The 12,541-nt window shown below is 40.8% G+C and overlaps 1 protein-coding gene across 1 annotated transcript in view; it reads left to right on the top strand.

The window, feature by feature from the left end:
* The first annotated feature begins 1,818 nt into the window (after window positions 1–1,818).
* The window catches only part of LOC124063958 (helicase ARIP4-like), a 63,125-nt gene continuing 52,402 nt past the window's right edge, over window positions 1,819–12,541 (top strand). The window contains exon 1 of the mRNA XM_046398125.1: window positions 1,819–1,980. The gene's annotated coding sequence lies outside the window, so the exon portion shown is untranslated. The remainder of the gene's footprint in view (window positions 1,981–12,541) is intronic.

Here is a 12,541-nt window from a genome sequence, read left to right as displayed (position 1 = left end):
AGTTTGCTTTCACATGACAGCCTGTTCTAGTATTAATGTGAGACATATCATCATCATCATCATCATCATAAAACCATCCACCTCAGTCTTCAACAATCTGAAAAACAGACAGTGATGAAACAAACCATCAGTATGTACCTTTAGGCTAAAGCAAGAACATGAGCTGGAAATGATGGGTGGTTCCATATGCCTGAGGCCAAATAGCTAGTCAGAATAAGACTGTAGATGAAAGGCTGGAGAAGGAATTTATTCACTCGTTTTAATCCAAACTAAAGATCAAGCTAAATACTGAGCTATAAGTGAAAAATATATCTGAGGGAAAATTCAGCCCCCAAGTCAAAGTTTAGTTGAACTCCCTCTGCCACAGAACTTTGACTCACAAAAACAGAGAAAATTTTTAGTGATTGTGTTGATTTTGTTTCAACTTTAATACAGAAAAAAATATGCACACACACACACACACATGCAAATTCAGCACATATTCTTAAAAACTCCTGAAATCTAAAAGATGCCTGTGTGTCCGTTTCTCCGAGGGGCATTTTTATGTAATTAGCAATTGGAAATACAGACACTGCCATCTCTTCAGTAAACAATGATAACCAGCGAGATTTTCCCAGGTAAAAGAGTTATTTGGCTGCTGATAACTGACTGAAGTGTTTTACTCCAGTTTGGTCATGAGTAAGCTTTGGCTAACAGACCTCCACCTACAATGCGGTCAAACTAGAGTCAAACCCGCATTTGTTAACCTGACTGTACTTTAACCGGTGAAAAAGTGACAACCGAGTAAGAAACAAAGCCTTTGGTTTAACTATTAACACTGACAATGGCTTTAGTCAGTTTAGTTGTACCACTAAGCACAGTCCCATTGCCCTGGGACTGGTGCACTAAATGGAATACAGCCACCATTTACTTTTAGTCACATGTATGTTTGACAAATGGATTGTCCTCCATGACTCAGGCTTGTTCTCGCCTGATCACAGCATCGAATAGCAGCTAGATAAAGTTGCCAAACTCCGCACAGAACAAAAGAAGTGAAAGTCGTACGGCTCTAGCAGGCGTAACTAGATTAACATGGGAGTTGGGAGAGTTGCAGCACAGCACAGTCTTTATGTCCACACAACTCACATATCATATCTGTGACCTATTCCAGTCATTTATTAAGGTAATGTGTTTATACTTATTTTCTCTTCTCCAGGACTGTGTGGGTGTGCACAGACTGTGCACAAGTGTCATCAGTCTCACTTTCCTGTTGGTGTTGCAGAACTTGTTAGGATGGATAACCAGTCTTCTGAGTATGCAGAGATTGGTCACATCATGTACTCTCCAGCACAGCTCCACCCAACGTCAATCCAAGCATATTTAAACAGATTTAAACTGTATGTTTGAATTCACTAAATAAGGGATGATATTATTACTCATTAGGTTAATTAATTAAATTCATTTTTTTTTCTCCTACATTTGAACAGCACTCAAAAAGTGATGAATTGTGGGGGGGGGGGGGGGGGGGGGGGTTGTTTTTGTTCTGTCAATCAAACAAAGAAAAAGGACAACCTCCCACGCTGTAAGAGCGTAAATAGCTTGCGAACTTTGCCACGCGTAAAGGCAAACACTGTGATGAGAATCAATAACACATTATAAAATTAGAGGCGAAAATAACATCAGTAGCACATCAGCGTAAGTCATTAAACCTTGAAATAAATGTAATTACAACTTGCAGTGTTTCTCTTCTGTCGTTATGCAGCCTATGCAGCTTTTGTGCCTTCGGTAAGCCCCAACAGTTTGGATGCTCGTGCACTTCCGGAACTTTCGTAATGCCTTTTTGTGCAGAGCTCACGCAGGGACCAGCAGGACCGACCCTCCTCTTTCACCAAGAAACTGATGAATGAGTGAAAGCGGCCGAGCCAGCCCCGCATCTCATTACCACTTCAGAAATAAAAGCTTTTCACTTGGAGGGACTCACCGCATGAACTGGGACGGAAGGTGAGACAGACATACCGGCTTTGTGTCCGTTTGGAAATGTTTTCTTTCTGTCAAACCATTTCTCTACGTTTGCATTTTATTGGTGCGGAGCGTCAATTAGGCTCCAGACAATAGAGGAGCATGCTGCACTTGTGCACCTCCGCTTCCTCCTGTCTGCATTGCTGTTGCAGCCTCCTTCCGTGTTATGAAACAAACAAGCACGCTGCTTTCTTTCCTTTCTTTTTTTTTTTTTCCACGAGCACTCGGAACAAGCCGTGACCGCGGCGGAGATGAAACCAGCAGGACACACGAACAGTCGACAGAGTTGACACATCTGCAGGGTGAAATGGCCTTGCTGAGACCAATGAGCGTCCAATTTGTGGCAGTGTTACTTAACAGTAAACCAAAAAGGAAGTGGCTTATTCCAGGAGTTATGTAAATTTAAGCTTTAATGTCAAGTTAGGTGCTTTACATTTTCATAATCACTTAAATGAGTTATGATATATGCGCAGTCTGCAGTTGAGCCCCTGGAGTTGTTTGAAGTTGTCAGAAAAAATTTGCGAACTCTGTGCAAGAGACCGTAAAAATGAAGTCCCAGGGCTGCAGCTGAGGAGTTCAGAGGTTTAAGAGCAGACTCTAGGTGGCTCACCACCCAGTATGGCACTGATGTTTGTGAGGCAACCTGAAACAGTCAGTCAGCGCTCACCCACAGTGAGGGCGTGGGCACATTCTGCTGTAATCACCAATGCTTGACGTCTAACAGTAGTGAGATGGTCAGTAAGCTGCCACTTTTGCAGCATTTGATGGAACTGATCATAATGTCTGTGCTCAGCAGAGATGTGAGTGGTTGTGAAGTAAGAGCGCTGGGGGAGGAGGCAAACTGTAAGTGTAGCCAGCCAACTAAGTGACCACTTTAAAGCACTTTTGGCCAAACTAGCTTGAATGAGATCCAAATGCTTGACAGCGAGTCACACACAAGACCTACAGACTTGACTCAGACCTAACTGCTTTAACATTGCACTCACAAAAGGATCTAAAATCATGCAGCAGAACCTCAGATACCATCTTTTTCATTCCATGCAATCTTATTCGGCAAAACCTGGCACCTGCATTCTCCACAATGCAGCTCAACCACTGTTAGTTCACAGTGCGATTTAAATGTGTTATGCTGGCAGTGGCTGATGTAGCCTCAAGCCGCTAGCTTCCAGCAGAGATGATGAGGAGCGGCCTTCAGAGGTCTGCTCATCCCCACTGCCACAAACCAGGATGACTCAAGTGGCATCATTGGAGGTATTTTATCCAACCTGGTGTGACTCCCTCTCAGGTCACCAAAAATCTTGTGCACATATAGAGTAGTACTCTTTAAAACCCATTAGCAGTCTTTGATTTGTAAAAGTGATGGAGTTTTTCATTTAAAATGTATTGTTAGGGAGTGAAAACACTGAGCCGTGAAGTTTAATTCAAATGCAGTTCTATATGGTCAACCTACCTGGTGGCTTAGTGTCTTAGCTGTGCAGTGTTCGTTTGTGGCCTGAAGAAGGTAGTGACAAGTGGGGGCAAGAGTGCATTCAAGGTACCAAAGTGCACGTTTAGTTGCTTAATCATATGCACTGGGAACATTTAATTGTACTGTGAGTTAAAGGCCTGTTTGTATTAGATTTTGTGGGAAATCAGAAGTTGAAAAGCAACAAAAGTTAATTGGTATCCCATAAACACAGAGGGTAGACTATAAAAACTCATCTTTAGACTTACCGTGCTGTTTCACATTAGTATCTTATTTGTACTTGTTAGAGGGCAGTTTTCCTGGCAGAAGAGGTGTAACTCATCACCTTAATTAGGGCTGCATTCCCTTTATGTGTGCAGCCTTGCTAGAGTGCATGCTGGCTCACTGTCATGGTGATGTACTCACTCTCCCTCCACATTGCTTCAGTGATTTCCTCCATGAACTCATAATGTGGAGGAGGAGTGAGTGATGGAGCTAAGAGCTGAGGAAAAGAGGCGAGTCATTCCCCTTAATCAATACCCAACATGTCCTCTACTTGCAATGCATTCTGGTCATTTGCAGTTCCCGTGGGTGTTGCCTGCACTGTGGATTTCAGTCCCTGTCACTATGAATGCGTGTCGAAAATCCCATAGACTTTGTTCTTTAGATCTGACCTTGGATCAGGTATCCACTGAACCACCTCAGCCAAATGCAACTTTAGCTAACTCAATTTCTGTCTTTTTTTTTTTTTTTTGATTTGTTCATTCCTTTGAGAACCTTCAGGAAAAAGAAAATGTCGCCTTAAGTGTATTATGCGTTTGTTGTAAAAGGTTGTTTGTGAATCTTCTGCAGTGAAGGTCAGTCTGTCCTTAAAGATCTTAAACCTGCAGTAACTGGGTGACAGATGTGTTTTGTTTTGTTTTGTTTTTTAATGGACCTGAAATTCTGTTTGAGATATGTTTTCTCACATAGCGCTAATGGAATGGATTATTTGCACATGTGATATGTTAGAGCTTGTGAAAACACTGTTCAGAGACTGTAGTGTCCACTTTAAATATTTACATTAGGCTGTTACTTTTCATGTTTGATAGTGCAAAGAGCTGCAATCAAAGGAAACGTCATTTCTGCTTATCTTTATGTTCTGTCGTGTTAAATGAAGCTTCTCTCACATAAGCCATAACCATTTTTTTGTTATTCCCTGCAATGATAATTTAGTTTAGGCCTTGAAAGAAAATTTGCAGATTTAGCTGGCTGGTTACAGGTTCATTTCTTTGATTTTCGGTCCCATTCTGAGCTGGTTTCACTGTGTAGTTGTAAAAAGGATGATCTGGGGGTGCTTATGTGTCACCTTCTTTTTCATCCTTTCCTTCGTCATCACATCACTCCTTCAGTTTTTTTTTTTTTTTTTTCTGCTACCAAGCTCCGCGGGCGGCTGAGTACAGGAACAGAGTGCTCAGAACAGCACAGGGGTGATTGAAGGATGGAGGGAGGGAGGGATGGAGAGAATGTGAGGGCAGGAGGTGGGTGGCTACTGCTGGCCTGCTGACAGTTATGTACATTAACGTCAGCTGAACATCAAATGGGAATTCATCTATTAGAAGGGAAGAGCTGTGTGTGTGTGTCAGCTTGACTTGATTGATTGGTAAGTCAGTCAGTGGGCAAAGGTTTCAGTAAGTAGTATCTAAATGAGGATAATATTCACTTCTCACATTTCAACAAACAGAAGTGCTTCTTTAAATAATTCTGGTTGTATCTTGTAGTTTGTGGGCCTCTCTAGTTTGACTTTAAATTGAAGATGGAGTTAAGTAAGATGTACACACAGAAAACCATGGAGGAAATGCTTTCAATAGCTTTTGTCAGACTAAACACATGATGGTAACAGTTAGCCTGATAGTCTAGAAGAATTACTCTCCTCATTGTCAGTGCACAGAGTACAGGTGCTGAGACGGTGAGATGCAGCTACGGCAATTTATTTGGTTAGCTTTAAATATTAAAACAAAACGGTAGTGGTTTTCCTAGCATATGAAAAAAATTATATTACATTTATATTTAGGTAAAATCAAGAAGAAGGTGAAGAATGATAGAAATTGACGAATGCAAAATGTTCTGTGCAAAACAATGGCGGAAATTCTGCTTGACTGAGATAATCTGTCAGACTGTTTTTTGTATGATTTCTTTTTTTTATAAAACCAATCAAAGTTGCAAACCAAAAAACTTGAAAAGCATTTTCTTCTGTAAATTTTCTTGCTCAGTGTGCTCAATGAAAGATCATGATTTGTGACATCACAAATGGTTTGGAAGCGGGAGGAGGAGAAGGGAGGTTAGACCAGCCTTGTTTCCCAGACCCTGAATCCTTAAACAGTGGGGGAGGGTCTCTTTGATCTGCACTCCTTTTAAAACGACAAGGCGAACAGTGATGGATGCTGGGCAGACTGACTGACCTCCCCTGCTCGTATTCGGAGAAGAGAAGACACATCACAGCAGGGACTGTAGGTTTAAGTCGAGAATTGGTAACTGTTCTGTCCTCCCTTCTTGTGGCGAGAGACTTTAAACCCCTGAAGCAGAATTAGGCGGAGGGTGGGGGTGTGGAGGAATGTAGGACAACTGAGAACCTGACCCCCGCTGCTTCTCATGTTTTAACAAACTGCTGTGTGTATGACCTACTACGCTTCAGCCGTTTACTTGCTACACCTTTTCAATTTTCAGTGGGAGATGTCCCTTTTAAAATAAAGCAGTTTCAAGATCACCTCCAGCTGTGACCTCTAAAATCCAAGGGGAAATCAGCATTTTGATTATTTCTATGGACATATGGACAACTGAATGTTGCTTGAAGACAGACTTGGAAAAACTGTGAGCCTGTCTAAAACAGCAACATTTTATGGTCAAATCAGATGATTCCAATGATATCACTACAATCAATCAATTCCGTTGAGAAGGGGGAGAAATCTGCACAAATCTTTCATGTTGAGTTCAGCTTTGGTGACCACTGATTCACGACTTTGCACCATTTACTAATAAGGAGCTGTCTTGATTTGAGGGAAAGGATTTGAAGTCAGGATAAAAGTTACGTGATCAATCGGCCTTCTTTCAAAAGCAGTAAAACTGGCTGTGAACAGTGGTGTGTGTAATGTTCATTTAGCAACTGTAAAGTATAATCAGAAAGACTGAAACATTTTCTCAGGGCACGTGAGTGTGAGTGTTACAGCTTAAGGCCGTGTGTGGCTGTTAGCTAAATGACTGATGTGTCTGTTTTGCATCAAGACTGTTTTTCCTTTAATGGAAAGACTCCACCAAGCCGTTGTTGTGGAAAATGAACTCCCATAGGGCCTCATCCTGCAGGAAATATGTAAACTTTTAATGATTTAACATCGTCTTTCTCAATTTGTGTTCACTCGTAGCTCTTTCTCCCAGAATGGAGGCTTTTTATTGATGAGCACAAGTCTGTTTGAATTTGTCAGATATTTAGATCAATATGTCTCTGAGGAGAAGGGAGCATGTGTCTTTCGCTGAGCGTTCATGAACCTCATTGCTCCTGTACTACTATCTTTGTGAGGGCTCGTGGAGGTCAAGCTCAGGAAGGTCAAGAGGTTTTGTTATTGCCATTTCAGCTTTTACAGTAACCGTGAACATTGAAATGGGGCAGCGTTCCTCCAAGGACCAGGTGCTACACTAGAATACAACACAAGGAATGCAACAAAATTGTAACAGCCTTGGAGTGGTGTTATTCTAAATCTACATTTAAGTATGTAACTTTATTTGTATAGCCCATTTTTACAAGCAGTTTGTCTCAAAGGGCTTTACATAACATCATAACAACATCCTCTGCCCTTAGACTTATGTATAGTCTTCAGTACAAACCATCTGAAGACTATACGTAATGCACAGGACTATACATAGTGCACAAGACCTGTGCAGACTATACACACTGCAAAGAGACTGTACAAGACTATACATAGCCTCCGGTGTCACAAGTTGTGGCAAGTGAGGCTGTACTTTTTAACCTCAACATAAAAATACAGCAGTCTACTGGATAATTTAAGAAAACTATATTTTAGGTTTATGTAATGACCATGTTAGTCATATTTGCTGTGGCTATATTATTCTTCTTTTCATTATCTATTAGTCTTTTGATTATTTTCAGGATGTGTCATGAAAACCCAGACATCAGCCCAAGGTGATGCCTTCAAATGACTTTTTGTCTGAGCAACAGACCAAAACTTGACGTGATTCAGTTTCCTCTCGCAGATGACAGGGGCAGTATAACTTCACATGGGAGAAGCTGGAACCAGCTTCACATTTTTGCTTAAAAAATGATGGAAAGGACTGACTGATCAAAATAGCTTCTGATTTATCTTCTGCTGTTTGACAAAACAGTTAATTGACCAGTTTGGTCTGAACACGCTTATAAAAATACACGTAAAAGGTAGGGATGAGTAAATTGACCACTTTTTGCATCTGATCAACCAATTAAACGATCTGTATCTGTAGCTATGCTCAGAATGGAGGGGGCTTAAGCCAGAAGTGGCGATGCTTCAACAGGAATTGTGCAGGACTAAGTGGAAGCCATTCATGTAAGCCTGAAACTATTGTGGGTCAATCAGAAGTTGTTATAGATTTTTTGTTCGAAACTAATTGACAGAACAGCCTCAGAAGTGAGCTTAAGAGCAATGTTTTTTTTCATACATTTTACTCAGATGATACACGTTTATGTACAGGGTACTCATTTCAGCCACGTAGTCATTCAGCCCTAACAGAAGGACAGTTGTGTGTCTCTCTGTGTGTGCGTGTCCTGTTTGACCTAACGGCTTCAAGAGCATGTTTTAGCATGGAGAAGCTCTGTTTGTGAGAAGGTTGCATAACTGTGTGTGTGTTTATGTTGTGTGTATCTGTCTGTTGGGGTATGTTTGCCTATGTAGGTGCACCTGCTATTGTTGACATTAGTCATTTGTTGACCAGTGTCCATGACTACACCTCATGCTCGTCTGTCATGTTGTTTATCTTCATCTCTGTGACCCATCTACATTACACCACTCTGTGTGTGTGTGTGTGTGTGTGTGTGTGTGTGTGTGTTTACCTGTCTTCACATTATTGTTCTTGTTTGAACTCATTTGTCAGTATGATAGGGCTGTGACAATAACTGCATGAGCTCAACACTGCAGTCAAGTGATGCTCACTGCCGCTCTGAGCTCATTACTGCCGCCACCGCAAATTTTTTGTTGGTGAAGTTACGGTGGTGGATGGCTGTGATACAACATATTTCATAAATGCTCGATTGAATATAAAGTCATTCAAGAGAGAAACATGAACACTTGCAGTTACATTTTGATAGTGCTCATAGCAAACACATACCCATACAGTTGACAGTTTTTAGTAACTATTTTCACTTTTCATTTATTTACAAGTATTAGTCAGTCAGTCAGTGGTCATTAAAATAGTGAAAATGCCGGTTCAAAACGAAGAAAGAAAAAAAGAATCCAAAAAAGCAGCAAATTCTTTTGGTATCATTTTGGATCAGCCAATCAGCTAATCAGTTCAGTACCATGTAAAAGGCCATAAAGGGGCAGATACCTAAAAATAACTCTTTTGGCAAATGTAAACAAATGCACCTTTAACCCAACTGCAGACACATTTTACATCAAATGTTTGAACACATTCAGCTTTTTTTTGGTTTAGCAGTCAATACCTTTGACACAGACCATTCTGCACCATATTATTAATCAGCAGTCTGTCTTCCACTGTTTGTTTTCTTCAGTGGTTCACATTCCCTTTTTAGATGTTTAGTTCATCTGATAAACCTGAAAGAGGAGACAAAAATTGTGGGGGAGAGACAGATGGGGAAAATCAGAGATTGGATTTCTTTTGGTAAACATTTGCAGGCTTGCCAACATAGTTTTAAAAAGAATCTTGGGAGCATAAGGAAATTGATTAATATGAAGAAAAACAGTTCCTTGTACATATAATTCATCACTATTATATGTACTGAGTCACCTTCAGACCTTAAGTCTTGGAGAACACAACAACCCACACATCTTGACATAATAATGGGTAAGTGATGATGATTATTATAGTTATTCTGAAATATTATTTTCTCAGCACGAACTTGAAAAAGACATAAGCTTTTAATTATGTCACTTTTCAGCCTGACTTTTCAGTGTCAGTCCAGTCGTCTTCTCTTTATTCAGAAGCAACAAACCAGTTTTTTCAGTAGTTTTGCACTGGCAGCCAGTACGCTGCCTCTTGTTGTGGCCGAGGTTAAGATGGGCTAAGCAAAGGGAACCCTTTCCTTCCTTTGTCCCCACGTGAACCCTAAACAACCCCAGTGAACCTGCTGAACCCTCACTGATTGGCTAGAGAGCAGCCAGCAACGTCCAATCGGAGATCATCTTGCCGCAATGATTTCTGCTCCCTCCCTCGCTGCCTCTTGACCCCTCCCAGTTCAACCGTTTGGACTCAGAAAGTATTGATTAAGTGTGTGAGCTCCTGCATTGCTAATCCTCTTAATTTGATTTTGTCCTGTACATGTCAGAACAAAACTGAACAAGGTGTTTTGACTTAAGTTGTCAATAACGAGGATTTAGAATAATTTAATTCAATCTGTGACTGAGCTCTGCAGCGAGAGATGTGTGTTTTTGGGTGTGTTTTCTTTCTTCTTGTTTTCTTTGTTAAATTGTGCTCAGAAGCTGCAGGCCAAAAGGAGCTCAGGTGCGTGGGGATTAGATATTACACCCAGGTGGGATTGGCTCGAGGGTTTACCTATTTAAAAATATCCTGTGAGGCATGTCAGTGCAGGTCAGTACTGTTCGCCGGTCCAGGTCACTAATATGTGTCTGTGACCTCTAGGCCAGTATAATTAAATGCAGGATAATCCAGCATAAACCTGTACATTGTAGATATTTAAGGGTTCAAAGACAGAATTAGAAAAGCATTTTGTGTTCAGATTAGATCAGAAGGCTGCAGGTGTTACAGGAAATATATAGTTCAGGTACTTTTAGCTCGACTGTGGCCAAATTTCGATCAGCTTCCACACTTTGCAATTTCAATTTGTGTTGGTAACTATGATACAAACAGAATCAAATGAAATAACACAGCAACTATTAAGCTTTTGAATGGGGTAATGAAAACCACAGAGGCTTAAACCTTTTGAACCTAAGAAAGAAAACTAGCTGCACTGACAAACACTGGGTAAAGATAGATGATTTTGCAAATATGGTGTGTATTTGAACTGTGTATATGTGTGTTATGTTCCCTTTGATTGAACACAACCTGACTTGATGGGTTAACCCCCTCCCTCCCCACTACACTACCATCATCAGGCTTCAGTATTGTGTAATTCTGTTACACAAGCGAGGGGATGTGATGCAGATCTTCTAAGTCTGTAAGCCAGTCCAATATAAAAAGAAGGTGTTACACAATGTCCATTTTCAGATAAATAAACTGAAGCATTGCTGGGTTTTGTTTTTCTTGTAAATGACCTGCATTTGGGACCTGTGTGGTGTCGCAGTCAGTTGATATCTGTCCGTGCGTCATTATCTGAATCAGGTTTAATCTACAGAAATTTTTCAGGTTTCATTTGCTTTTTTCTTTACAAACACATCATTTAGTTTTTTCTGTTTTTGTGTGTTCTCCCACTCACATCAATTTTAGAGCTTTATGAAAGTGTTGACATGTTCAACAGGGGTTATTTTATTTGATCTGAAGGTGAGGTAAAAAGGAAAGGCTTCTTCAGTTCAAATTGTGAACTGAAGATACAGTTTAGTCTTCATTCTGTCGTTTTAAAAATAGCCCTGAATTCCTTGCTCGAACTTGAACTCATTGTGCCAAATCAGACTTTTTAGGCAAGTTTGACTTGATGCAGTTCATGTTCATTTTCTTGGTTCTCCCTCTTTGCTCTTTCCTCACTGTCTCGTTTAAGTCTGCCTTGAGCTCCTGCAGGTTTTATAATGAGGCCCTGGTACACACTGTTCAGCACTGCTGACGTGTGACGTATGAACCCAGGGTACCAGGTGTGTGTGTGTGTGTGGTCTCTTGTACCTGTATCTTTGTGAAAAGCATTTTCGATCTCAGAGTTGACAGTGAGGATATTTTTGGAAACTAAGGAAATTTTGTCTGGTCCTCATTTCTTCAAAGGGTTGTTTGAGGGTTAAGGCAGGAGAAGGAGCAAGATAATGCATGTCAGCGACTGTGGTGTTTCAGCCGTGTGTGTGTGTGTGTGTGCGCGCAAATCTTGGCATACATCTTGTATAACTTTTTTCTAGTAAGCTGAACAGTGGCATTATTAGCCACATCTTATGTAAGGCAGCTTATGCAAGCAGAAATCTTCTCGCTGCCCCCCTCTTTTATCATTCATTTTTATTTGTAGCCCCCACCCCTCTCTTTGTCTGTCTGTCTTTCTCTCTTTCTCTCTCTGTCTCTCTTTTAAGAGGTAATTACAGACTGCCGTGGGTGCATACATCTGAAGAGGTAACACCCCTGTATTTTGACCATGAAACCCTCAGTACGAAACATCTTCATGTGTCCTCTGAGTACCAGTAGCTGGATTAGCCTTCATCATTTGTGGGACTGGAAGTACACAATTTGGAGATGGTTTAGAGGCGGTTACCTTTTCAAGAAGAAACACAATGCAGATCTCATAGACTTTTGCTTTAAGCTTTGCAGACTGTATCACTGTTTTGTGAGAAACTCTAACCAACAGCAGAGGACTTGAGTGAATGGTTTTTTAATATTAAAGTTGCCCAAAGGCAAAGTATGTATTTGTTATGGGTGGGTAGGGTGGGTTGAAAGGGAAGGTGAAAGAATGCTGGAAAACGGCAGTGTGATCAAAAGCCAATTTCTGATCAGGCAGCTTACTGTATCTTTGTGCAGTTTCACTTTCTGCATCGTTCTAGTCGACATATGCAGTTCATATTGAAGATGCATTGAATGCATTGAATTAAACACAGGTAGGGAATGCTAATTATCCAAAGGACTTATCACACATCACTTTGACCCTATAGAAGATAATTATATCCATTGTTATATAATTACATCATAATTCTAATCATTATAGCGCTGGCTCCTTCCACAGCCCTGTGGCTACTGGCATCAGGTTACTATCCTGAA

This window comes from Scatophagus argus, chromosome 8, assembly GCF_020382885.2.
Source record: "Scatophagus argus isolate fScaArg1 chromosome 8, fScaArg1.pri, whole genome shotgun sequence".
Taxonomy (NCBI): Eukaryota; Metazoa; Chordata; class Actinopteri; family Scatophagidae; genus Scatophagus; species Scatophagus argus.
The sequence above is the reverse complement of the archived record's forward strand: the minus strand, read 5'-3'. Positions and strand labels throughout refer to the sequence as shown.